Source organism: Athene noctua, chromosome 13 (genome assembly GCF_965140245.1).
Source record: "Athene noctua chromosome 13, bAthNoc1.hap1.1, whole genome shotgun sequence".
Classification (NCBI taxonomy): Eukaryota; Metazoa; Chordata; class Aves; order Strigiformes; family Strigidae; genus Athene; species Athene noctua.
The window spans coordinates 18,391,689-18,417,547 of record NC_134049.1 but is presented as its reverse complement, the minus strand read 5'-3'; the positions used below and the strand labels follow the sequence as shown (position 1 = coordinate 18,417,547).

Here is a 25,859-nt window from a genome sequence, read left to right as displayed (position 1 = left end):
ACAATAAACCTATGCATTCCTGATTGCAGTTTCCCAAAGATGGACTGGGAAATAAGTAGTGTACTTGTTTTTAGACTGGAGCATGGTACTTCTGCCATTTCCATCTTCGTCCTTACATTGTGGCTATTCCATTTAGGTGGATGTAAGAAAATTCCTGCTTGGAATTCACATCACCCTGGGTTCACATAGGCTGCACGCAGAACTGTCATCTCACTGAAGTGCTGTGTAATTGCCTGATCCTCTTTCCTTTGCTGTCTAGTTTCTCGTTTCTTTCATTTTATTACTTTTATTTCTTCTCCTTCATGTTAACGTTCTTCATCTCTAATTCACTTTCTTGTGTTCTTCTTTCACCCTCTTTTGAAAGCAAACTGCCAGTGCCTTATTTAATCTCTTTATCAGTGTAGTGAGGGATAACAACACAACTATGTGTTTTAAGCCCTTTATAGCCAGCTGCTTCAGATCATCACGAAAGAATGAAAAATAGAGCCCTCTAGGACACCTCTGTGTTTTACCTTTCTAACACTGCATGCTCAGTTCTTCAAGAGATCTTTGTTCCTTTAGTAACCTTCTGGAATAGTTCCAAGCGCACCAGAGGGTCATGACAACTGGAAGAAACCATCTCTCCAGATGTGCTTTAAATTGTCTTTCCATCTACCAGAATACACATCTGGTCTCTAAAGCTGTGCTCCCTACCCCTAAAACATTTCTAACTTTGTTACCACCTTTTGGCATCTATACCAGGGACACCAACAGATGCTCACTGGTACGCTCAGGAAACTTAACTTGTTCTTGCTGCTTCTTTTACTTGGAGAGAAACTACTGCTCTCAGATTTGCAATGTTGGAGGAAGGAGATGTGGAATTACCATACTAAGCTGCTGCAGTATCTTAAAGTTCTAGTTTTGTATCATGAGCTCCCTAAACATATACAAACTGTTCTGGTTTCCAGTGTGATTGATAACAAATCAACCCCAGGTTAGATTTTAGGAAAATATTGATGAAATCTGTGCCTTGATCTTAGATGGTCTAGTAAATTTGAGTTTATTAAAACGAACTAGCATGAAGCAGGAAAGCTCTGTGGAATTACTCTTAAACACATTGTTTCACAAAACACAGCACTTGTCGTTTAAATCATATATGAGGTATACAAAATCAGAATTACAGTGAAGTGAGATAATTACAATGAAGTGAGATGGTCAACAAGTTTTGGAACTAAAGAGTAGGGAGCAAAGAAAACTCAAAAAAACGTACAATTTTATATTTCCATTAAAGATCCTTGGAATGGGGACCAACTTTTTATCTGCATTTATATGTATTTATTTTTTGTGTGTAATGAGGTCCTCATCCAAAACTATGGTCCTTCAGCTCTACTGACAGTGGTGAACAAGCTGTCCATCTGTCCTTCCCTTTTTCTTAAGTGGTTTTCAAAACTTCTAACTTTATCTTCAAGCAGAGAACCTAATGCTGGTATCTTTGTTAACACAGATAGCCAGTAGACATAATTTCTTGCATATCAGGTTGCTTAGAACAGTGGTCTCCAAACTTTTTTGATCGTGCACCCTTATCCTTAAAAAATGGATAAATAAATTTGAGTGTACACTCCCAATGTATGTATATTTATTTAGAAATAATATACAGGTACTGCTGTAGTAACATTATGTACATTATAAAACATGCACAAAAATAGCAAGTAAGAAAGAACAAGATAGAAATGATTGTTTTTGAGGTCCATGTACTAGAAGCATGGATAAACTGGACTGTGTGTAGGAAAGTGTACTTTGATATTCACTACCTAAGTCTTCCTGTAGTAGTGAATGGAAGTTGAGTGGGGGAGTTCCCCTGGGTGGCTGGTGTACTATAAAATCATGACATCTAATAAAATCTACTAGATAAGTCAATTGATTGTGAATGTCTTGAACAGTTTTGGAAGACATTATTTCCAACTTTTCATGAATTCGTTGCATTTTCATGACAAACTACTGACTTGTGATAAAATATATTTTCCACTCATCCATGAGAAGCATAACTTACATTGGAAAATGCTTTCTTTTTTAAATTACGCGCTTCATAGTGTGTTCCCATCTTCTACCCTCTCCTCTCCCTTTGCCCAGCTCTGGCTTTTGGAAACAAATGGATATAGATGATTCTCAGCTATAATTTAAAAATATTCCTGGTGGTTTTAGTCACAGATATAGCTTGGAAATATATTGTGATTCCATGTACCTAGCCCATGGCTTGTCTACTTTCTGAAACAAAGAAATCTCCAGACTCAATTCAGAAACTAGCTGTGGGTAGGACCAGGGAAGGCATATCCTGCAAACAGCATCATTTCTTTGTACTTCCTTGCCCTTCTAACAGCTTCATCGTTTCCCTCACAGTGAAATGTGTACACCACCAGGCAGTTCATATTTAGCTATCGTGTCTTTCATGGTTCAAAGCTATATTGGAAGTCAAAACATGAATATAGCTTCTCTTTCAATGCTAATTAAAGCTAAAAGGAGCATCTGCTTGCACAGTGATCACACTATATGGAACTATGTTTCTTTTTCACTGGCTGGTATGTGAAACCTGAGCGGGCTGCTTACAGAAGCCTGTCACAGGCTTTTTTTTTATGCTTGATCACTACTTCCCCAGAGCTTCACTGCTAATCAAGTAAATGTTTAAATTCAAACAGTTTTTGGCTCTCTCCCCTTCCCTCTGTTTCTCAGTTTCCGAAAGACCTCCAAGAGCAGCTTTGCCATGAACTAATGAAGCCGTTTTCTACCTGGCACAGAGTTAACTGGCTTGTATTGGCATCTTGCTTCAGTTGAATGTGGTGATTATATAGTGCCTCTGTCTGTTGTCTTTTACACTGGAAATTGCCAAACATAAACTAAAAACCAAATAGAACAGCCCAAACTTATTTGTTAAAAATCATACGACTTTCTGTGTTTATGTGTATGCTTGCTTCTTTCTTGTTTTGTAAATTTTTTTTTATTAAATATTTGAGGGTTGGCAATCCTGTGAAGTAGAACGGTGAAACATAAATATTAATTGTGGTAGGAATATTGTCTAGAATCTCCTCCTTGTTTTACTTGAAAATAATACTCAATTGTCTCAGCCAGGCTGGAACAAAGACCTAAGGGATGTGTATTTGTTTGGCTGCAACTTTATTAACACAGTTGGGAACAGTGCCCAGTAATAAATCATATAGTGTGAGTCATTGCTTATTCCTTGATCATTCCTACCTCTTTGGGAGAGCTGCTGTCAGCCTTCCCCCTCCCAGCCTGGCTCCCTCCTAATGCAGGGCCACCCCAGCTTTCGTGTGTATTAGGGCTAGGTGGAGATTGGTGAAAAGGGAGGGTTGTTTCCTCACTGCACCAGATGGTAGGAGCCGCAACTGCTTTTTCGCAGCTTTCTCAGAGAACCACTGCTGGTCTTGGTTTATTTTTCCTCTCTGGCAACGTGAAAAACCGTGGGAATGTATTTAAGATGGATACCACCTAGGAGTGGCAAGCCCTGTACCTTCCCACTGCTCTTCCTGGGTAACACCTAATTTTGGAGGATCGTTGACATCAGATAAGGGGCTAGTAATCCTTTGTTTGCATAGGCTCCATTAAACTGTTGGTTTCAGTTTTGGGACAACTTTAAATTTTAAGGGCAAAGATGAAAATTACAGCCCAGATTTGTAGTGCTTGTTTTCCAACTCGTCTTGCTCAGGCAGTCATGCCCGTAAGAGATCTGTCTGACTTGTTACTCTGGATTATGACTGTAGTTTCTACCTGGGATAGGTATTTGTACTCTTTACTGCTGCCTCCACTTGCAATGTAAAAGTATATTGGTCAAAAAATTCCCCATGGTTAAGCTCACTGAGACAGGTGTAAAATAGGTGAATGGTTTGGAAGGTTAGTATTGTTGCCTTACTAGGATAAATCAGAGCTGCACAGTCACTAGAAAAATACTACTTTAGTGCCTTAGTGGTGTATACTGCAAAAATAGATAGTCTAATTTAGCAGTGGCATTCTAGTTTCTTATGGCAAGGAGTACTTCTCCCCACCCTGAAATGAAAAAGTGATTCCAAGTACTTAAAAGTTGCAGTATTGCAGTGGTTTTATTTCCTCTGGAATAACTTACATTCTTTTTTGTGTAAAGATGATAAACTACACTTGATGGGGCTTAGACGTAAGCAGGCTGGAACTCCACTGAAGCATAGTGTTGGCAAAGCCCCAGCTGTAGGACTGTATGAAGGCATGAGGGAAGCCCTGGTCATGTTTTAGCTCCATACGGTCCATTCTTGGCCAGAAGTTTGAAGGAGCAGACAGACCTTCCTCCCTTATGTAATGTGCATAACGTGGAGTTGAATATATGTTTTAGAAAAATAATGGTGTTGATTAGTTGGTCATGAAATCATAGGCAATTTATTTTTTAAATAAACTTAATAACAATTTTTGTGCATGCTGATTTTGAATGTCATAAATGTTGCAACAGAGCTTTTGATGGATTAATTACATCACCTGTGAGCAAACACAAGACAAACAAAGATGAACTTCACCTGAGCTTTGGCTGAGAAACTCAAAAGTTACAGTTTGTTACCTGTGTTTTGATGTTTGTCATCAGCTGCTCTAGCTCGGATATTTGCCTTACAGTGAGACAGTAATGGTGTTACATTTGAAATTAAGCAAGTGAATTCACTGGTGCTCAGCAACAGTGACAAATCCATTTTCTAGTACCGGATTATGGTCTTAAAATCAAAGGCAGAAATTATTATTTAGTTCCTGTAATCAGTAAGCTGCTATGTTTCAAAGCAAACTAGAGACATTTGGTATGTGGGCTAGGCGGTAACTTATGACAGAAGTTCAGCTGTTGTTTGAAAGCATATTTCAGCTCCTACTTGTACAGTCACTTTTCAGTAGCTCCTGAAAACTGTAATTGGAGACTTAGTAAAAACTTTGTCTTGTTTGTGTCTTTCAGTATTGACTATTTGAATTGATGTGTTTGAAAATGAGATGAGCTTAAAAGTTTTGATCCTTTCAGGTTAAGTAAATCATGTGATAGTGAAGACGAGATCTGTCAAGCTATATCCTATACAACTTAAAGAAAAGAAGAAAAAAACCCAAAAACGAAGATTTGTGGTTAAGTCTCTTCTTATTTTAGCCTCTTTTGTCAGCGTAGGCAGAACAAGAATTAGTAATGCTTGGTCCTCTTAGTATGAAAACTGTGTTTTATTTAATTTGTTTTATACTTGAGTTTTGTGCTTAGATATTGTACTGGTGTATAAAAACTAGAAAAGGAAGTTATTTGGAGACTTTATTCCACATTCTAAGCACAAGCCAGATAGGCACTGTAGAAACAGGAACAATACATTATCTACCCTGTTGAGCTAACATGTGAAAATATATGATAATCAGCATGGCTTTTGTAGAACTGTCTTTGAATTCACAAGCAACTTGTAAATGTGTATTTGTAGAAACAGGGTGTCCACTGTTAAACTCTTTTTTCCAAGCTTACTAAATGTTTCAGAATTTCTCCAGTAAAATTTTGTCAAGATAACACATATATATTGTGCTGCAAACTGATGGTAGCATTTCATTTCGAATAAACCTAAATGTAGGAGATGCCCTACATTGTAGGAAATGCTTGCTATATGTTACTGAGAAGTACAGAGTCTTAAAAAATAGCTTTGTGGAATCCAGTAAACTTGGTTTTCTGGAATTATATGCAGATTCTATCTTCACTTCTGGAATGTGCTCTTTCCCTGGGCCAAGGTTGCCAGACAGAGTCCTCTGACAATCTCTTTATCTATAGGGTTGTCTATAATGTTAATTAGTGAACTCTTTGAAAAACCAGCTTCCACAAGTTAATTTATGCATAAAACATCATTGAGAGATGTGTTTTACCTGTTTCACAAGTAGGGGACTGAAGTATAGCTTAAGAGACTTGGCCTGGGCCACACAAGAAGCCTGTGTCATAGCCAGGAATCAACAGATTCACATTTCATTGCCTAACCGCAAGACTTCAGAAAATAAAAAGTTGAACAAAAGCAGATGCAATGCTGAGGATTTGAGTCTTGGGTACAATTTACAGGGTGCTTAACTCTCTGCCCATAAAACTGGAAGGTTCTGCTTTGGAAGGCCAATAATGCTTATGCGTTCCTAGCAATTTAATTGCAAACTGCCAGACTGGCTGCAGAGATTTCAGCATGCCTTGTATTTCAGTGGTCTTCAGTGCAAATCCAGATAGTGCAGGATTTTCACTTTCTATTGACACTTCTTTTTTTTTTAACCCACTGATACAACTTCCTAATAATGGTTACTTAGGGGTGATCCACTGGCCCAGAGGGTGGAAGAAAGGCAATTTCAGTGTTATGCTTTCCCAGGGATTTTTAGAATCGTCAGGCCGATGTCTCAATATCACAAGAGAGGATCTAAAAGCCTGAGGTTGGTATTTCAGCTTTAAAGCTTTGGTTGGTGAGTTCTTATTTTCCTTATGTTTGTGTTTCTTTTTTGAATATGCGCTCTCTGATGTAGCAAGGATGTAATAATCTCAGTAAGACTTGAAACGCTATTTACCTATTTAGGTATTTACGTGGCTTCTATTCCTGTTATGTATCCAAGCACAATATGGCATTTAATGGCTCCTCAGAGATAAGAAGCTTCCAATCCTAATGTTATACATGTATAAACTGAGTTATGGAAAGGTATGTGCCCAGCTCCATGAAGTTATTTGATCATTCAACTCCTGGTGTTTTCAGTGAGACCTACACATCTTAGAGAAGTTCTATGTACTCTGATAGTTACGTGACTTGCCCTGGTGGCTCACACACACAATCCTTGGGACAGTACAGGACCTGGAAGTCAGATCTTCTCAATACCATAGTAACAATCCAGCATTAGCCTGAGAGGAGGACGTTACCTGTGTTCCTCTGAAAGAAGGCAGGAAAATTCAGGCTAGAAGGACATGTTTTAACTGTGAGGAAAACAAGCTGTTGAAACAACTTCTTTTAGAATTGAGTGGAACAACTTATTTTAGAGTTGGGGTGCATTTTCTATCACTTGATGTGATCACTATGTGCATAATAATGACACTTCAAAAATAAGTGCCTTGTAGTACCATTAGTGTGTATGGGCATCATACAAAACTGCTGGGTGATATTCTATCATTTCTATCACACAGAAGGTGAGATTTTACTGTAATGTTACATGCCACCCTTACATTTCCATTTCTGTAAACTTTTCCTTAAACTAACTCCATCATTCTGATGCTGGAAGCAGTGTGTTCATAGAATTTCTTTCTAGTCCTAATCCTATGACATTTTGTATCATGCAGTGGTATCTCTTACAGTCACAAGTTTTGGAATTGGGAATATGAGGAAGGAGAATGGGATACAGTCTATCCCTGAATGTTTTACAGCTAAATTAACACATTGGTCAACTATCCTTCCACAGTGCAATTATTTTTGCACATACAGAAGACACCTCCCTGTAGATTCCTTGTGACATAAGGTTTCTGACTAAAATTAGGTCATAGCTATTTAATTGTTCAGGTGTCCACCCACGAGGGAGCTACAGAGAGCTCTTTCAATTCCTTGCAATCAAGTAAGTAGCAGTTACTCTCATTTATCCTCTAAGGAAATAGTCCACCAAAAATAATACGTTGATTCCTTAGCCCCTCCCTGTCACTAATCACTCAGCTCTTGTAGCTACGTACTGACTTGGCCCTCAGCACCAGTGTCCAAGTACCTCAGTCATTAATTTTCAACTTACGACACTTTGGTGATGTAAGAAAGCATTGTCCTCGTTTCACAGCTGAGGGATTGACACATCAAGTAAGTGACTTGCTTAAAGTTTCACGGTAATACTGGACATAGAAACCAAAGACTTACTCATAAACTATTCTGTTTCTTGGAAAACCAACCCCAGTGTTCTCTGTCCTTTTGCCTGCTACCCCACATCTCCTCTTGCTGATTTAGTGTACCAGCAGTTTAGTTCTGTGAGTATTTTAACCTCCCAAATCTGGCATTGCCAAACAAATACACCCCTCCCTCCTTTGTGTGAGCACAAGCAGCATCTCTGCAGTCACGTGGGGAATTAAGTCAGGAAACTGATTCAGGTTAAAGTTAATCCCCCAAAGAACAGTTTCAACCTGAGTCGTTGCCTCATTTGGCTCTTGCAGTGCAGCTGTACAGGCATCAGGAGCGGGGAAAGGAAGGGGAGGCCAGCTCTGTTCAATGACCTGAGATTTCTGCTGGCTAAAATGCTTGTGGAGTTAGTGGGGTCAAGCTCATCAAAACCTTAACCAAAATCAGTTCTAACTTCTTTCTACCAAGTGCAGATTGCGTGCTTTGAATTTACCCCATGTCTGTAGAGCCCACCCAAAGCATGGTGGCAGGGCAATTGAGGAGTCCAGAGCACAGGGGAAGCTTTGGAAGAGTTCTGACTGTGGTGATGTCTTAGACCTTGTGTGGCAAATTTTTCTGTGACTGCTATCATTAAAAATGCTTGACTTTAATTTCTAACAGAAAAAGCTTATATAAACTATATCTGAGTAGTTACAAATGGAAGCAGAGAAAACACTATTACCAGGATGTCTGTTTATAAAGGGAATCACATAATTCAAGTGTGCAGCTTAATGCTACATCTCACTTTGCACCACACTGACCTACGTGAGCCCACATTACTTTGACTTTCTGCTTTGAATGGTTCTGTAGAAAACAAGACGAATTGGAATTGCATGCATGGTTTTTAGTCTTCAGCTGGAGTATTCTCTCCAGGAGCTTTCTGCTGTGACTTTTTCACATGAGAGTCATACATATGGGGGGAACCCCACATTTTGCTGATCCCTCTTGGAAGTGGCATTCAGAGAGCTTCCAAATTGCTGTGCTAAGGTGTGCTTTCAGCTTTCCAAACAGAGTATGTATTGTATCCTGCTGCTTCACTTGAAGGACTGCAACATAGGAGAACCTGTAAGTGTGGAATGATGCCCTCATTCTGACTACATCAGAAGTCCAGAAACTTTAAGTAGGGCCTTGGGCATGCTGATAGCTTGGTTGTTGATGACTAAGGCAGGAAGAAGGGTGCCAGTGACATTTAGAAGGAGACTGAAAGGAGTTCTGTACTTAAATTGCTACAGAAGAGAACAAAACATTTTTTTAATGACAGCTGTTAACATTTTTTACATGGGTATATCTTTTCACCTGAACTGCCCTGTGATACCCTGAAAATCTTTTTGCTGTCTTTGTGGCTGAACCCTGTCCCCCCACTTCCCTGCTTTTTTGTTTTCTGGCTGGAGCTTGAGGCCTTCCTGAGAGGGTGTTGCAGATGGTCCTCAGTGCCAAAAAACTCTGGCCTGTGTCAGCTGCAGCCACAGTCCGTCTTCCAACCGAGCCATCTCAGAAGCCTCAAAACAAACGTGTGTGGGATTGTTGTATTCATGTTTTTGTTCGGGCCTTGTTCAGAGGCTCAAGATTGGGACATAAATCAGTTTGGTTTTCCTCCTCCACTGAGTGCAGATCATAACATTACAGCACAGCCACTTTGTGTAATAGGAACCTAACAAAAACCAGATTTTAACATAGTCACTAGCTCCTTTGAAGAAGGCAGTGTTAGCAATTATGATCTAGACTAGACATTGGTAAGAACTTACCAAATAATTACAGGCTTCTTAAAGTAATATAGTATGAGTAATTGCAGGTTTAAAAATGTATTATGAGGAGTAGTTTATACCGAAACTTCATCCTGCTCTTTGAAACCAGAATCCGTAACTCTCCTCATGCTACAGCAAATGCTTGTCCTTCTCCACAGAAGAATGTAGACTTGGTTTATTGTACAGCAAATGTTCTGTGGTACATTATTTAAATTAGCATATAATAGAAACCTAATTGCCCACTAGGGCCCAAAGCTTTAGCTGGTGGAGATCAATGTGCTTCCACTGAAGTCAGTGTAGCAATGTTGATTTTCACCCCTTGAGGATCTGGCTCAGCAGCTTGTTTCTATTCCAGGCATTGTTAAAGGAGATAGCGTGTTTAGAATATTAAATCGTGGCATTGTCAGAGATAGTCAACTCAATTTATGTGCAAGTGAAGAGAAATAAAGCAGTAAAGCCATTATTTTTATCTGAGGATTTCAATTTACATTGTCGATTATTCATATTGACTGATCTGGTACAACAGGGAAATCATGAGCGTGGGGTCATCTTGTTGTGGTTTTAATTTCCTACGTCTGTAGTTATCTAATCCTCTCAGTGTGAGCAAGCATGATTAGTATTTATTTCTATTCTGTGTGCCAGTGCCCTGGGCCAGGTTCTGTGCTAAATCCAAAGTGACTCTCCTTCTTAATTGGCATTAACTTGTGCTACAATAATATAAATAAAAACTTGTACTTTCTGTGTAAAGCATCCATAACTCCCCAGATTTCTTCTGCATGGATGTTCTACCTCAATGTTAAGGCTTGTGATATATCTGTCTGTATTTTTTTTTTTAATCAGTTTGGAACTTCTAGCAATGTTTTCCGAATAATACTTTGGGAAACACAGATTTGGAAAGAATCTGGCTGCTTGTTAACCATTGAGATGCTACCAGGAGAGTTGTTACAGCTGTACCACTGGTTAATAAATTGCTGCAGTAAGAACAGCATCTGTCTCTCTCTGGAGAGTCAAGTACTGAAACGAACAATAATTCTTCACTTTGTCAAATGTTTTTTACAATCATTTGGAATGCTTGCTTAGAGAAGCTTATTTACTTAATGAATGCTCCATTCAGGAATAGGGAAACTTTAGGGCTGAGCTGAGCCAACAGTTCTTCTTTGTGGAGTTTGTTTCCTCTCCTTTCATTTCCATTATTCTCAGAAGACCTCTGGCTGCTCCCCCACTTATCTCTGCTTCCATTTGTCCCCTGGGAGCTTTGGATAATCAAAGTTATGCCGCAAGTATTCTTCTGAGAGTAGGAGTGGGGGAGTTCTGTTTAAACGTTTTGGGTCTCTATCAAGGACAGTATAGTAACCGACTGTGTGTGAGCCTTTTAAAATAGTACAGTGTTAAAACTCTACAAATTTGGAGCTGCCTGGCATTCGTTCTTGTCTGGGTTTTGATGCATGCAGAACACAAGCATAGAAAGAAACATAAGCAAGAATGATCGGTAAAGACCATCTTGAAAGGTTTGAGAGATTATGTTCATCATTATTTTATGGCTTCATTCAGCTCTGGTTACAAGGTTGTTTTCTTGTCCTGACAAAGTGATGAAGCTTAGCTCATTAAATGGTTTGGATTGTCTTTGAATAAAATAATTGCAAAAATACAGGTGCTGTTTGTATTATTTTCTTCTTTTGTCAAACCTCCTTTATATGAGGAAACATAAATCCAATACATTCACTACTTGCCAGCTTCTACCTTTTTGAGTGATTTGGCCTCTAGAACCTAACATTAACCATGTGAAGCAAGTTGTTTTTTTCATTATAATCTGTCAAATGCATTTAGCATGGTTGACTCAGTCATTTTATTCTGTAATCTCCTGTTCATACTTATATTCTACCCAGTGTGTATATTCTGCCTTCTGTGACACATGGAATTGTCTTCTCCTTAATGTAGTGTGAGACTTCTTTGTTTTAAAAAGATGTCAGTATTCTTTGCGCTTTTCTGGTGGCCATTTTCAATTTTGTGATTTTTGTAAAAGAAATTAATAAGGCATTAAGGCGTTCATATAGGTGATGATGTGCTGACTTCCCATCAACAAGTCCCTTGTTTTCATTACTGGGTTTTTCAGCTTCGATGCAGGGGGTTTTTTTCCACTTAAAAACATGGAGACACATTGAACACTTGAGGCCAGAGACTTATGTAACCTGAGTCATCCCATGCTGTGGTAAGGAATCCATCTTACAGCCAGGTGCCTTAGACTAGCATTGTGTTATCTCCATTGCAAAGATAACAGACACTAAAATTTTAGAGTCTAATGGCCATATAACACAATGCCAAATACGATAGCTTTTCTTTTCCCTGAGTAGTAAATCATGTTAGATAGTTCATGATGCAAACTGCTGTTATTTCTAGAGTATGTGAGCCTTGTGATGTCATAGCAGATTTTCTTACCTCTACAGGTTAGATGAAAAGCTGAACGAACTTTGAGAGCAGCAAAATACACCAGTAGCTACAATGCAGTAGGTCAGCTGATACTTTTTTGCTTATATCATTTTACTCTCCGGTGTGGTCAGAGTGGTACAGCTCTTATGTGTTGTGCTTTTGCCTTTTTCTTAGGAATAAGCAGGATTGCGAAGATAATGAGTGAAGGCACTGAAGCATTCATGGCAATAATTTCTAAGAGCTGGAGATAAATAAGCAGGCAAAGTTGAAGACTTATCTGGGTGGGGGTATTAGCATTTTGAATACTCTCTGCACAGATGCAGTTATCACTTAATTGACTTGACTTCAGGGAACACTAGAAAAATCACTTCACAGCCATAAAAGAAGAACTTCTGCACGTGGTCTGTAATGGTTCTGTTCCGCTGTACAAGAAACTGAGGCTGTTTTACTACCAATGTCACAACAGGGAAGGAGAAAGCCTGCCTCAGATCTGCCGCTACGCAATCTCGGTTGTGACTGTCGGCATCTCGCCCTTCCTTTACACGTCTTCTCATGATTACCTTCCTTAGCGTGAGTCCCAGCTGTCGCCTCGCCTCTCCCTTCATACAAGGAGAGAAAGTCACCACCGAGCTGGGGGAGTGGGGCCTGTGGTCTCCAGAGGCTGATTGCTCCCGGTCTCGTCCTTTCCCCAGCAGGGCAGTTTGTTTCTAAACTTGCGTTTCAGTCTTCTGTCAGAAACAGAGAGGGTGGTTTTGAACTTTAAAGGATTTTTGTAGAAAAATAATTGATTGTATGCTACTTAGAGAGGCTGCAGTCAGACCTACCATTTGCTTTACTTTGCAAAGAGCAGTCTGGTCTCTTGCAAACAATACTGTGCCTGTATGAATCTGGAGAGTGGGTTCTTCCTGAGTCCATTACTAGCCTGAAATGGGTGTTTGGTGCCGGAGCACCTTTGGCTTCTCACTCTGCTGATTTGCTGAAGACAGCCACTGTTGTCAGAGCTGCACAACTGATGTCAGTGACACCCTCAACTCAATGGGATCTCTTCCTATAGAATAGTTAGTCAGTTTGCTTGTAGTGATTATTTCAAAATTTGCTATCTAAGCGTATTAGGGTTTTATTAGTATTACTCCTTCAACAGCAATATTGGTTACTCGAGACATTGTTTAAAAGCTTATTTTTTTGCATTTCTTAAAGAGAGATTTGGCTTGGGGAAAAGAATTAGGAAATCAAACCCTTCCTTTCCGTTTTCGAACCTCTTGGTTTTCCAACCTCAAATAAGTACGTGAAAGGGGTTTAACAACTTTAAATTGGATTTTGGAATGTCAGATGACTCTAATAGCCTTTGTACACAAATAACAACAGAAGAGCTGATTATTGTTTCTGGGCTCTGTGATGCACTTATGTAATCATTAATCTTGGCACTTCTTTATCTCCAGCAGATTAGGAGGCCACTGTCATTTTGAAGACTGCCATTAAGTAGACTTTGTTAGTGTTTAAAATATGTGAAGCTTAACTTTAAGCTTCCTTAATATATGCAGTGGAGGTATCCTGTGCATGCAGCATTGCAGTAGAGCTGTTGTAGTAACTCTCAGTCACATATCTGCTGCACAGTCTGACCTCAGACATGGGTTTATGTACAGTGTTTTGTTAATCAGCATCTGAAGACACTCTGAAAGCTTTTTAAGTGTAAAGTATTAATATATCTGTTTGAAACAGCAAGCAAACTTGCTTTATCTACTACCTTTCAGTTGGTTTAATCACTGAGAGACAGGAAATTAAATGCTATGAAACGAGCAGGCAAAAGAGAGGGTTTTAATGAAGGTCATAGCACCTAATCTAATTGTGGCAAAGGAGGAGCGTTTGCTAGACCTTTTCTTATCACCAGCTTGTAATTTTCTAAAACATTTTTGTGGGCAGCCACATTTTTTTCTCTTTCATGATTCTTGTCATGAAATGAAGATCGTTTTCAAACACTCAGTATAGTATATAGGGACATCATGAGGATATAAAGAAGCACAGAAACAGAGCCAAGTCCAGTGAGATGGCGGTGAGCATGGTTGGTGGAGGGCAACACTCTAATACATGGTTTGAAGAACATGTTGTGAGGAAAAAACTTTCTCTCTGGCAGAAGTGGGTTTGAGACTGTTTGATAGACTATTGGTGGGTTTATTTTGTTGTAAACCAGAGCCTATAAAATTTCAATCTCCTCTGATATCATCCTGCATGTTCTCCCTCCTGATGCAACTTTTGGGGACAGGTCATAGCATTTTCCTCCTGTGCCCTTCTACAAGAGAACATATGAGGAAGGAGAAAAATGTGTGCCCAACTACAGCCAGGCAGAGCTGGCCACCTTCTCATGGTTTCCCCCCAGTCCCTTGCCAACCAGGCAGCTCCAGTCCGCTTCACAGAGATGAAGGACCATCATGTAACTTCATGCAAGACAATGAAGTGCCACTAAGATTGAAAAGAAAAAAGTTCTACCACCATGAAACTGGAGTAAGTTGTCAACGGTCAGCAGTTGAGAGAAGAAGGGTGTCAGTTTGAAGTACAACAGAAATGCCATGTCAAATTCTAGGTGGTGGGAGACTGGTACAAAAGCTGTGGGTAGGCAGAAATTGTCATGAGCAAGAAGTATGTGTGGCCATACCTAGTGCAGTGTGTGCAGGTGTCTGTTTCTATAGCCCTTGCAGTGACAGGGTCTGATGAGTGTGCACGCAGTCGGTCCAGGCTGTCCTGAGCAAACAGTTGATGTGGGGGGAAAGTGTGTAGGTCTCCTCCTCAAAGCAGTGTAATTATGTGTTCAGAGAAGTTGTAGAGGTGTTAGGGAAGAGTGACAGCAAAATTATACTCTGCATCTGTTTTTCAGTGTCCAGGCTGTCTTCTAGGCAGTTGCTGTTGAAGTGATGTAGCCTTCCTCTTGATCCCACATACGTGCTAATATTGCTCCCTCTAAGATGGGGCAGAGGCTGAAAGAAGCACCTTTCATGGAGGTGAAAACATGGGTTATTTGTTCAGCACAGATTTGACCCTGTTTCACAAAAAAACCTATAAGCTCTTGATGCCTCTACTTTCTAGTGTCTTAATACGTACAAGGAAACATATATCAGCTGTAAACCCTTGCTTGTTTTTAGACTTCAGTGACATTTCCTTTTAAATGGAGGAAACAAATATAATTAATGTATTTTGTGCTCCCCCCTTCAAAACTTACGTGAGTAGGTGAAGCTACATTTGCTGAGGATGCTGCTTCCTCTGGAGTGTCCCTCAGTTTCATTAATCCTCTAATGACTCCTGAAGAAGACTTGCAAAGAGGGTCTGTGACAACACACATACACTAGAAACAGTGGCAATGGAAGGTATACTTGGAAAAAAAAGGGACCCCATGTCCCCTAGAAAGATGCAGGATACAGCCTTCAGAAGAACCTCCTCTGTAGGTTTGAGGGAATCTAGTTGTGGTTTGCATCTAATAGCCGTATATCATAAAAGGAGCTGCAGAATTCATGCTCAGTATTGGCTGCTATGTGAATCCAGAAAGGAGGTTTTGGAGGGAGTTAGTAAATGAGTAAGTGCAGCTAAAAGGCTTTTTACTGTTTAGAGTTCTGAAGTTGTTTTTGGTTGTTATTGTTCATCTCTTAGATGAATCATTTGAAAATGAAAATTTAAACTAGACATTTAGAGCACACCTTTGTGAGCAACTAATGATTCTACTTGGCATACAGCATCAAAGGAAGCCTTTTTAATGACATCAAATTCACGTACAGCCAAAAAGAAAGAGAAAATATCTTAAAAATGCAGATGTAGTTACTTCAGAATGATGGAGTTTCTAGTCTGGGTGAAATACTACTTCTTCTTCTAGAAGTAAATTCAGGGTTTGAGTGGCTTTTCTTAAAGTGCAGCTCTCTTCTAAGGAAGTGTCTTCTGCCCCAGCCATATTTTTCTGGCCTTAACTTAATTGTACAAAGTCCCATTTCTCAATACATACAGTGATACATCCTGTCATTTCTGCAGAGGCCAAACCCTTAATGAAATTTGTGTAGCCTTGCAAAATGCAGGACAAAGCTGAATCATGACAAAAAGGGACATTTACCTTACTGTGTTCCCCCATGCTTTGTTACCACTTCCGAGTTCATTCTGTGTTCATTTTTCCAAATTGCCTGTAGCTGTCCTAGGGAAACAAACTATTAAAGTGGAACTTGACTAAATAGTCATTGCATTGTGATACAGAACATGTGGTAGTGAAGGGTTGCTAATAGGAGACAACCTTCTAAGTAGTAATGTCAGGAATTATTAATGCTTGATCTGAAAGCTACGTGCATATGAGCAGAAGAAATGCAATTGCCACCTTATCCACAGTCAGCGGTGCTTGTCATCTCACTGACCTAATGTCCCTTTAATGATTCAGGTGCCTCTCTCCTTGTAAATGAATTCAGTTGAAATTGTTAATAATTTTGACGCTATGTTACAAGTGATTAGCTTTTTCCAGGTGTGGTGTTTCTTTTCAAGTCTAGTAACTGTAGATGTTCTTTGATTTGTACTAATAGATAGCCTAATGAGACCACTGAACTGAGATTTAATTTTGCAAACGGATAGTATAAATGTACATAGCTTCTTAAAATCAAATGAAGGAGGTTTGACATTGTATAAAAGGAAGTCTAAGACTCTCCAAGTACCCATTTACCACTGTTCAAAAAAGCTAGTAAAAGATCTTTCTTTAATGAACGCTAGTCTAATTTAGCTAGCAACTAAATTACTCCCATAATCCTGCATACAGTAACTATACACTTAGTAATAGGGACTAAAATGATTGCCTTCAAAGTGTTGATCACTTAAGACTATTTGCAACCTGTGAAAAACAATTGAAGTGAAGGTGGTTGTGCTGATACTTGTAGCTGACTTGCTGAAGTGGTGCTTAAAATTGGCAAGTGGTTGGTAAATTCTTGTTTGTTTTTCCTACTGCAAGCAAATAAACAGAAATGTTGACTTGTTCCCCCAAGGCAGTATGTTTAATTAGGGAAAAGAAGGTGGGAGGGCAGTGTTTGCATTAACAAATTCCAGTCTTCAGAAGGCCAGGTCCAACACTTGAGAGTAGGAAATTTCATATAAAATGGGGGCTCTCTGCATTAATCTGTGGAGCAAATGTCAGAGGTTACTTAGATTTTCCCTCTGAAATGGTGCATTATTCAAAGACTTCCTTTATTAAAATAAAGTCTTTATTAGTTTCTTGCAGAAAATTGGGAAATTGAACAGAAGTACAAATACATTTGGGTTTTACACTTTTTAACATGCTTTTCAGTACAGGTTTTTTTATGGTAGGAGGGGAGGAGAATGGGTTTTTGTTCATCTAGCTCTAGCAAATAAATGTATTCTGAATTAGGTTCTCTTGCAGATTTCACTTTCTGTTTTCCTCTCCACTAATACTACAAAATGAAAGCCCAACATATGGACAGCAGGAGAAATCAGCATAGATTTGTTTTTCCCAATGTAAAAGTTGCAGACTATGAGAAACCTCAGTGTGATTGTGTATAAGGGGACTTTCCCTGCCTCAAGGTGCATATGCATCTTGGCCTACCAGCTCACTTTTTTTCTTACTTTTTTCTTTTTTTACTCTTTTTTTTTTTTTTTTTAAATTTTATTTTGACGGACTATGCGTTTGTTTGTTCTAGCAGCATGGTACAGACTGTGTTATAGTAGAACTGTGCTTATGCCCCTGCTGCAGGTGTTCCTTTTCCTAAATGCCCAAGGTTAATGGCTATCTGTAGGAAGACATTAGGGGTGTTGGAACCTGAGTGAACTCTTAAGAGTCCTGTCAAACCACACAGTATGGATTGACATAAGCACTAGCTTGCTGCTTACTGAATAAATGCAGTAGCAAATCAGAGCAGAAGTCAGGGTTGGCAGTTACTGTGGTAATAGCTCACACCCGTGTTGCTTCTAAAACTTGTATTTTGTGTAATGTTGTCAAGAGCAATGTTTTGTAGCTGTGTAATTAAACCTGTAAGCTTTGCTTTTAAAAGTTAAAAAAAAAAAACAGCTAACAAAATTCAGACAACTAGCAGTCCTATTGTATAGTTTTGTGGCAACTTTTATCTAAGCAGTGCGAAACACTGGGGATTTGTTTGTGTGGAGGTCTGCTCACTAGTTTCTTGGGTCATAAGACCAAGACCCAAGATTTGACAGTAATACCAGTCACCTAAGATAGCTGTAGATAACAAAAAACTATCCTGATTACGTAGATAGAGAAAATGAGACATGAACTAGTGTCCCCATTGTCCCCATTCACACAGCAAATCAGCACTAGAATGAGGATTATAGTATTTATTTCTTGACATGCAGTTCAGGGCTTTGATTAAAACTATATTACATTTCATTAAAAAGAATCACGTTTGCAGTGTCAGTGTGTTTTCTTGTGGAAGAACATTTAGCCCAGTCTTCAAATTAATCATATTCCAAACTGTGTTCATCATAGCTGGTATAACTACTGTTAATTTTCAGCCAGAGAAGAGAGGAATAAAGGAGTTAAATGTTTATTCATAATCACCTGAGCCACAAAGAAAGAAAGTATTCATATTCTCATGCCAGGAGAGAATAATGTTCCCCCAAAATGTAATGGGACAAAACTGGTGTTCTATGAAATCTAGAAATCTTTTCTGACCATATTGAAATAATCATAATGTCTTTGAAATGCATAGGACATTGCATAACACACTTTTCCCTTCATTTTTTTCCCCCTTGTAAGTTTGTTTTATGTCTTGTTACTGTGCCTGTGTGTTGTGCCTAGTGAATGAATCTCCTCCACTATAAAAATATAGAATTTGTATTCGGAGTTGGTGCTTTGGTTTATCTTGGTTTTATTTTCTCCTCAAAAGAGTTAGTATCCTTATTCTCTGTCTTGCTACAGTGTACATCTCTTGGTATATATTTCAGCCATCTTCGTGATTGTGTTTGATGTAAGTTCATGAAAGCAGTAACAAAGCTGGAGTTTCTGGAACTCCCTAGACCTCACAAACTGGGAGGATGTTAGTTGTATGCCCTAGGAAGTAATGGGAGTTGGATTCTCCAAAGAACTATTTTTCTGTGCTCCTGAACAACTGAGCATGTCTGGTTGTGGCAGTCCTGATTATTTTGAGCCTAGACTTGTAGTTCAGTGTTTTGATGTTATAGTTTGGTCTGTGGTATGGTTTCATAATGTGACCAGAGTCCCAAGCTAGAGTTGTCTCTACCTGTCATTCCTTCAGCAAGGGAAATCAAATCATTTCATTTTCAGCTGCAAACTATATTGCTGGTCTTTTTTCCTCAAAAGAAAAAATATGTCTTCAGTTGCTTGGTGGTGCAGATGTTCAGATACCAAGCTGCATTGCTGGATCAAAAAAGACCAAGAATATTTCTGGATGGATAAAGCAAAGACAGTGGAAAGATCTAAGACTGTTATACAGAAGGAAAATAAAGATCCCATAGTGTTGTACACATGACTGAGAGGAAGCAAACATCTCATCTCTCTGAGTTCTTCTGAAACCTTAAATTGTTTTTTAGCTTGTTTTGTGCTCCTAAACACTTGTAAAAGTCCTAGATTGTTTGTGTTGGGATTTCTTTTTGGTTTAATTTTTATAAAGAAAAATTAATAATATTAGGATGGTCTATTACAGTTTTTCAGAAATTTCCTATTTGAATATACCATTAAAAATATACTTAGAGACCTCACAACAACTTCACAGAAAGTTTTGCCTATTAGAGAATCCAAACCATTTTCCATACTGCCTTTTTTCATGAGGTATTCAAGTATCTTTGAAGCCAGATCTTCATGTGATAGCAAGGCTTTAGTTCTTTAAATTAAAATTTGTGCAAGTAAAATTTCTTGGCTTTAAGTAAAACAATAAACATAAATGTCAGTGATCCTGGCATGAGAATACAAGCTCTTACTGCACTGTTCCCTTCAGTGTGTCCAAATCAGTAGCAGAGGCTGAAAGAATTTAGATTTATTCCTAATAGTCAGTCTTGAAAGCCCCAAAAGTGCTCAGGTTTTTCATTTATCATGCATCTCCTGTAAATAGGCTTTGAAGCTGAATGTTTTTAACATGATGGAGTGCTGCACAGTATCGAGTGACCTACTAAGAGGGATTCAGCTGTGTTCAGGCCTAAAGATCCAGTCTTTGCATTGCAGCATTTCTGCCTTATGTGTTTGTGTTGCTCATACTGTACATTTAATTAATACTTTGGTGGCCATGTTCGTTTCTACTCCACCCATCACACCCACAGACTTCAAAGGATTTGTACCAGCATAACCTCAGTATTTATTTTATTTTATTACTAGTGTGATTTCCTAAGGAAACAAGGCTTGGAGAGCTTGTTTGTGTTTGTCTGGTTTTCTGCCCATCACTCCAGTCCTCCTTATTTCAAAAAACATTTCATCCAAGCTCAAGACAGCATCAGCTGTCCTAAAGATATGTTCTTACACGTTTCATGAAAACTGAAAATCGTATCCAGAAAGATATCCCAACTAATACTCCACTGAGGGACACTGTGCAGTCTGAGCTCAGCTATACATAGGAGAATCTGTAAAGGAGAGGAAGATGCAAGGAATGTCCCACATGCTGGGAAGGCTTCTGCTGGAATTTCAACCTTATTGGACTCCAGAAAATCCAATCATGATACACAAATCTCCAGGGTACCAGGCTTTGTTCTTCTCGGGAGCTACTTGTTACTAGCTGTGTCATTGCAATCTCCAGCGGGCCTGCCTGTGGCCAGAATGTTGTTACAGTGGGAATTGTATATAGAATAAACAAACCTTTCACACAAGGAGCGGGCAGGTAAATTCCATCAGCTCTTGATCAAAACACTTGCTGTGTATTCTAAAAGTGCCTCAGATGTCTTCCAACCAGCCGTTATCCTTCGAAGTACACTGATTTTAAGTATTTATATATATATATATATATATATATATATATATATGAGTGGACAGATGGCCACTTGATGTAGTGTATTAATGGCATGGGCAGAGCTGTGCTGCCACTGGCTTTCAATTTAGTAGAATTGCAGCGTTTGTAAGCTGCAGGTGTTTGGAGGCAAGTAATTTGCAGCCAGCTCAAATTACTTAGGGTACATGACAGAACAAATTATTTAGGTAATGAAGCTGAAAATGCAGGAAGATTAGAATATTATATAGTAAAATCATTCCTTGTTAATTCAGTTTGTGATCAGATATTATGTAGCTTTAAATACCACATTACATGCAGTACCCTTGTTTGAGTCAATGAATATGTATGAATATGCCAGTGAATATGTATGCCTCCTAATTTAATCAATATACTTACAAACAGCACCAGCAGTGATGTCTGGCACAAACTGCATCCCTTTAGAAGCAGGTTAGCCCAATTTGTGTATGTATCATATTTATTTCAAAGCCCTTCTGGATTAGCTGCAAAATGCTGCATAACCTGCGAAGTGGGGTACAGGCGAGTCACATCTAGGGAAAGGAATTTAAACCTTTCTTGCAGTCAAAGGAGGTGTAACTTCTTAAGCAGTACCCTGAGACCCCAGAGATCCCAGATGCAGTCCTGGCTGCTGTACATCCCCCACATCAAGCCTCCAGGGAAGTCCTCAGCTAGCAATTTTGGTTACAGTGCTTTCCTCAGCCAGTGGCTTGGAGAAGGATGCTCAGCGCCCACAGAGGTTTTAAGAATTAAAGGCCAGTCTGGCAGACTAACCAGTGTGTGCTCAAGTCCATCTTCCCTGAGTAAAAAAGGAATGTGTCTACCTGTAATTTCTTGCTATTGCTACCTTGAGAGCTGAAGGGTGGGAGCTGTGATGGGGAGCTCCACAGAAATACTCATCTCAATGGTGCCAGCGTACACAGGCAGTTGGGACCCTGTGTACCATGGGAAGGGAAGGGAGCACTTCCTACACAGGTTTTTCTTTCCAGAAAATGCTAATTTTTTTTGTTTCAGAAATAGAAGAGAAAGGAGGCAATAGGATTTGCCTGACTTTGACCTTCCAAAAGTTAGGCTTGTAGTTAAGGTACTGTTAAATTCCAACTTTGGTGAGTGAAGAGGAGGCTCCTTCACTCACTCACTCATTCATCTGGCTTGTCTTGCATAAGATGAATCATGCCCTTTCTTCCTTTTTCCTTCTCGTTTTCTCTTTCTCCCTCCCCTTCTTTTTCTCTCTCTTTCTTCCTCCCTTCCTCATCACTCTAGAAGCAGACAAGACAATTAACTTCAGCTAATTACCCAGCTTTCAATATAGCTCAGGTCAGCTAAGTGAATCTCATCTAAAAGGCAGGAATGAGGACCAATTTTTGCTTCCATTGGAGAGCCTTTCCCAGGATACCAAATCTGAAGTTTCATACCTGTTGTGAATTGGGAAAAAAATAACATGATCTGTGTGAATGTACAATTTTAAAATAATGCTGTGAAAGCAGGAGGAGAAATGGAGAAATCCTTTTTCTACCCAAGACAATTAATTCATTAGAAACAAACAAACTTTAGACACACTAATAGGAAGGAAAAAACTTTTGTCTTTGGAAAATAGTTATTCTTTTGACAAATGTTTTCTTCAGGGTGGACTGGTAGTACACTTTCCTGTGTTGAGGCTCAGTGTGTTTCTACTTCAGTGGGAGAACTGGGGAGAAAGATGCTCTGTGCTTTACTTAGCTATATGGGCTCTTGTCCTGATTGGAGTCTGCCCAAGGAGCTAGAAAGGAACAAACTAAAGATTATGATGAGCTTTTACAGAGCATTTCCTTACCAATACAGAATTACGATTTGTTTCCTCTTCTGCTGCTCAAACCGTATAAGGAATAAAGCAGCATTTCATGATGCAGGAGTTAATAAAGAGGGAGAGGAATGTCTAGGGGGGGTTGGTTGGGTGAGGGAGCTTGGAAAAGGCAGGCAAGGCCAGTGATACTGTTCCAGATTTGGGGAAGGAAGCAAAGCCTGGAGTAGGAGGGAGTAAGACATATTCTTCTGTTCCAGATGCCAGAAAAGGATGTTGTTTGGTGGTCTCTCTGGTTGTTTGGTAAGCTTGTTCACCAGGAATTAGGTGGAGGCAATCGTGTAATTTAAGCATACCAGAGCTACTTCAGACAATTGCCAAGTGAAAACAGTGGATGGAGGAAGAAGAAAGGTTCAGGGGAAAAATACAGGCTTTTTTTCTCCTGTAATACTTGGGCTCAAGTTCCTGTTCTGTCTGATTTTTGAGCAAATCGGAGTCCGCACTCAATTTTCCTGCCTTAAAATGGAGATCATATGACATTACAGCAGAAGGAAGATTCCCAGGCGTTCTGGTGATAGGAATAGCGACATGTTAGTCACATACACTGAGAGATCTTAGTGGATGTCAGACGCCCTTCCTATGGAGATGAGTTTGCCTTGTGTTTGACATCAGTTCATAATGATTACTACCTCCAGCCCTTAATGGTCACTTCTCTCTCAGGAGCCGTTTTTGTAGCAACTTTTTCGATGCTTGCACTGGCTGTCTGTGCTCATGGTGGGTTTTTTGGGCTTTTATTCCTATTCATTGCTGCCTTTGGCACAGGACATCCGTGGTAGTATTCTGGAGCACTGTTATTTCAGGGTGTGAAAGATTCTTAGGCCTTTAATCTGGCAATACAAACTACATCTGTCACCTGGGTATCTGTAGCGGTTTCTAAGCAACCACAAGAGTTTATTTTTTTCTGCAATTCATATTTAAGAAATAATTTGCTCATGCATGAACCAGAATCAGCCTGAGCACCACCCCAGGAGACAGAAATTGTAAACTGTAATTTAGGCTAATTCTAGTCTAAAGCATGAATTAGAGTATTTTATATAATCTTGGAAAATATACCATATAAATATATGTAAGCACAGAACAGGTACAATTAATGTGAGCACAGTAGGAAGCTTTAAGTAACTCTGGGAATGTGAGAAACCAAGTTGGAACATATTCTTGACATGTAAAAATATTTCCCACCTGCCTTGTTTGCATAAGAACAAGGTTTTAGCAAGTACATATTTGCATGTCAAAGTTAAAAGTGGGGAAAATATTTTCACCCTCATAAGAAAAATGCATAATCTTGGCACAGGCAATTTGCATTTAGTAAGTTTAAAGTATCTAAGTCCTTTCATGCTATATGGAAAGTGTATGAACTCGCAACAGGGATTCCATTTCAATGAGTTGATTTGCAAAGACAACCACGTGGAGCAGTAATTGATCTGATGTCTTTCTGTGCATTAATTTGTAATACGATTGGTTGTGGCAGTCCCAAGTGATTATGCTTCTAGGGTTCATCCCACTGTCCTGTATCTCAAAATGAAACAGTAAGTTGAAGTTTTAAATGCTGCATGCTTAATTGAAAGTACCTTGAAGATGTAAATTCAGGGAAATCTGTAGTTCCAAAACTATACCTGATTTGGTAGTGCTGCTCATACAGACAACGGTCAGCAACTGCTGGCACAGCAGGAACTTGTGAATCTGTGGAGATTGTCTTCTAACAGTAAAGCACTCTGGAAAATGCATTTGGGACTAATTATGGCACCTTTTAGACTATTAGTAACCTAGCTTTAGGCCATCACTTTGAAGGCATGTTACATTCCTTCAAAAACACTCTGCAAATGTCCTGTTGCTGAAGAAATAGACGTTGCATAGACAGGCTTCATGGGTGATTTAACTAATGTGCTGGAGATTGTAGATAAACAAGATCCAATTATATCATACCTTTTCAAAATAAGGCAGTAATTATGTATATAAAAGTGAAATGTAAAAAATACGTTGCCATGTAGCTGTTGAGATAAGCCTTGTCACTACCCTGTCAAAGGAGTTGGAGAAGGCTGCTGATTCGCTGCAACAGAGTAGAAAAATAATCATATATTGAAAAGGCACAACTGGGAATCGTAGATCTATTCTGGAATTTGCCCACAGGATTGCTCTCAGAATTTGAACTGCACATTATACAGATTTTGAGTTTCTGTGACTGAATCAGTCTCTTGTTTAATGTGTTGATGTACAGTGGGGTTATGCTATCTTTTCTGCTCAAGGTTTGTCCATAGACATATGATGCTCTAGTAATAATTAACAGTTTAATAAAATAGCATACACTTTATTTTCCCTTTTATTAGTTCACTTCCTGCACCATTGTGTTTAATGTGTTAGCTGAGAGCAAAGTGAAATGAAAGCCGTTTTTGGAGAACTGCAGGGAAGGAGTATTTCCTTCCTTAAGTGTCCTAAACAGACCTTTTAATCTCAGCCTGTCGTTTTGTTGCTGCAGGGAAGGTGGGGGATTAAAGGTCAAGAATGCAAAGATCCTTATGATGGGGGCAGGTGCAAGTAGCGTCCTGCTGTATGAAAACATTCTGAAAGCTGCTGATAGGGAACTGCCGGGAAAACAGCAATGCAGTCCCAGAGCTGCTGGGCACTGCTTTCCTCAGCAGAGCATTTTAGCTGCTCTTAGGCTTCTGGGCGCAAATGGGGACTATTTGGGTGCTACTCAGTTGCTCTGATCACTGCATTTAATGTCATCTGGAGAATATTTTGAAGGAGTATTTTAGCACAGTCAGTGCTGTGCTAAAAGTCTTCTGGTTTTACAGTTTAGTTTTTGTCTGATCCTGAGCTGTGATGTCAAGCTGCAATGAAATGGAGCACACAGCAGCATTGGAAGATGATTCTTGTTTAATAATAAGCAGTTGGTTAGGGATTTAATGGCGTGTAAAATGCAATGTTTGTAAGAGTGGACGTGACTTTTTGAAAACAAGAGTACAACTAAAGTTAAGCTAATGCATTGTAAGACAGTACTAGATGCCATTTTATGTGTTGTCACAGTCTGGATAGCCATAAACTAGAT

At 39.3% G+C, this 25,859-nt stretch overlaps 1 protein-coding gene across 4 annotated transcripts in view; it reads left to right on the top strand.

Moving 5' to 3' along the window:
• RORA (RAR related orphan receptor A) overlaps positions 1–25,859 on the top strand; it is a 373,598-nt gene that overhangs the window by 325,757 nt on the left and 21,982 nt on the right. The gene's annotated exons all lie outside the window — the stretch shown is intronic.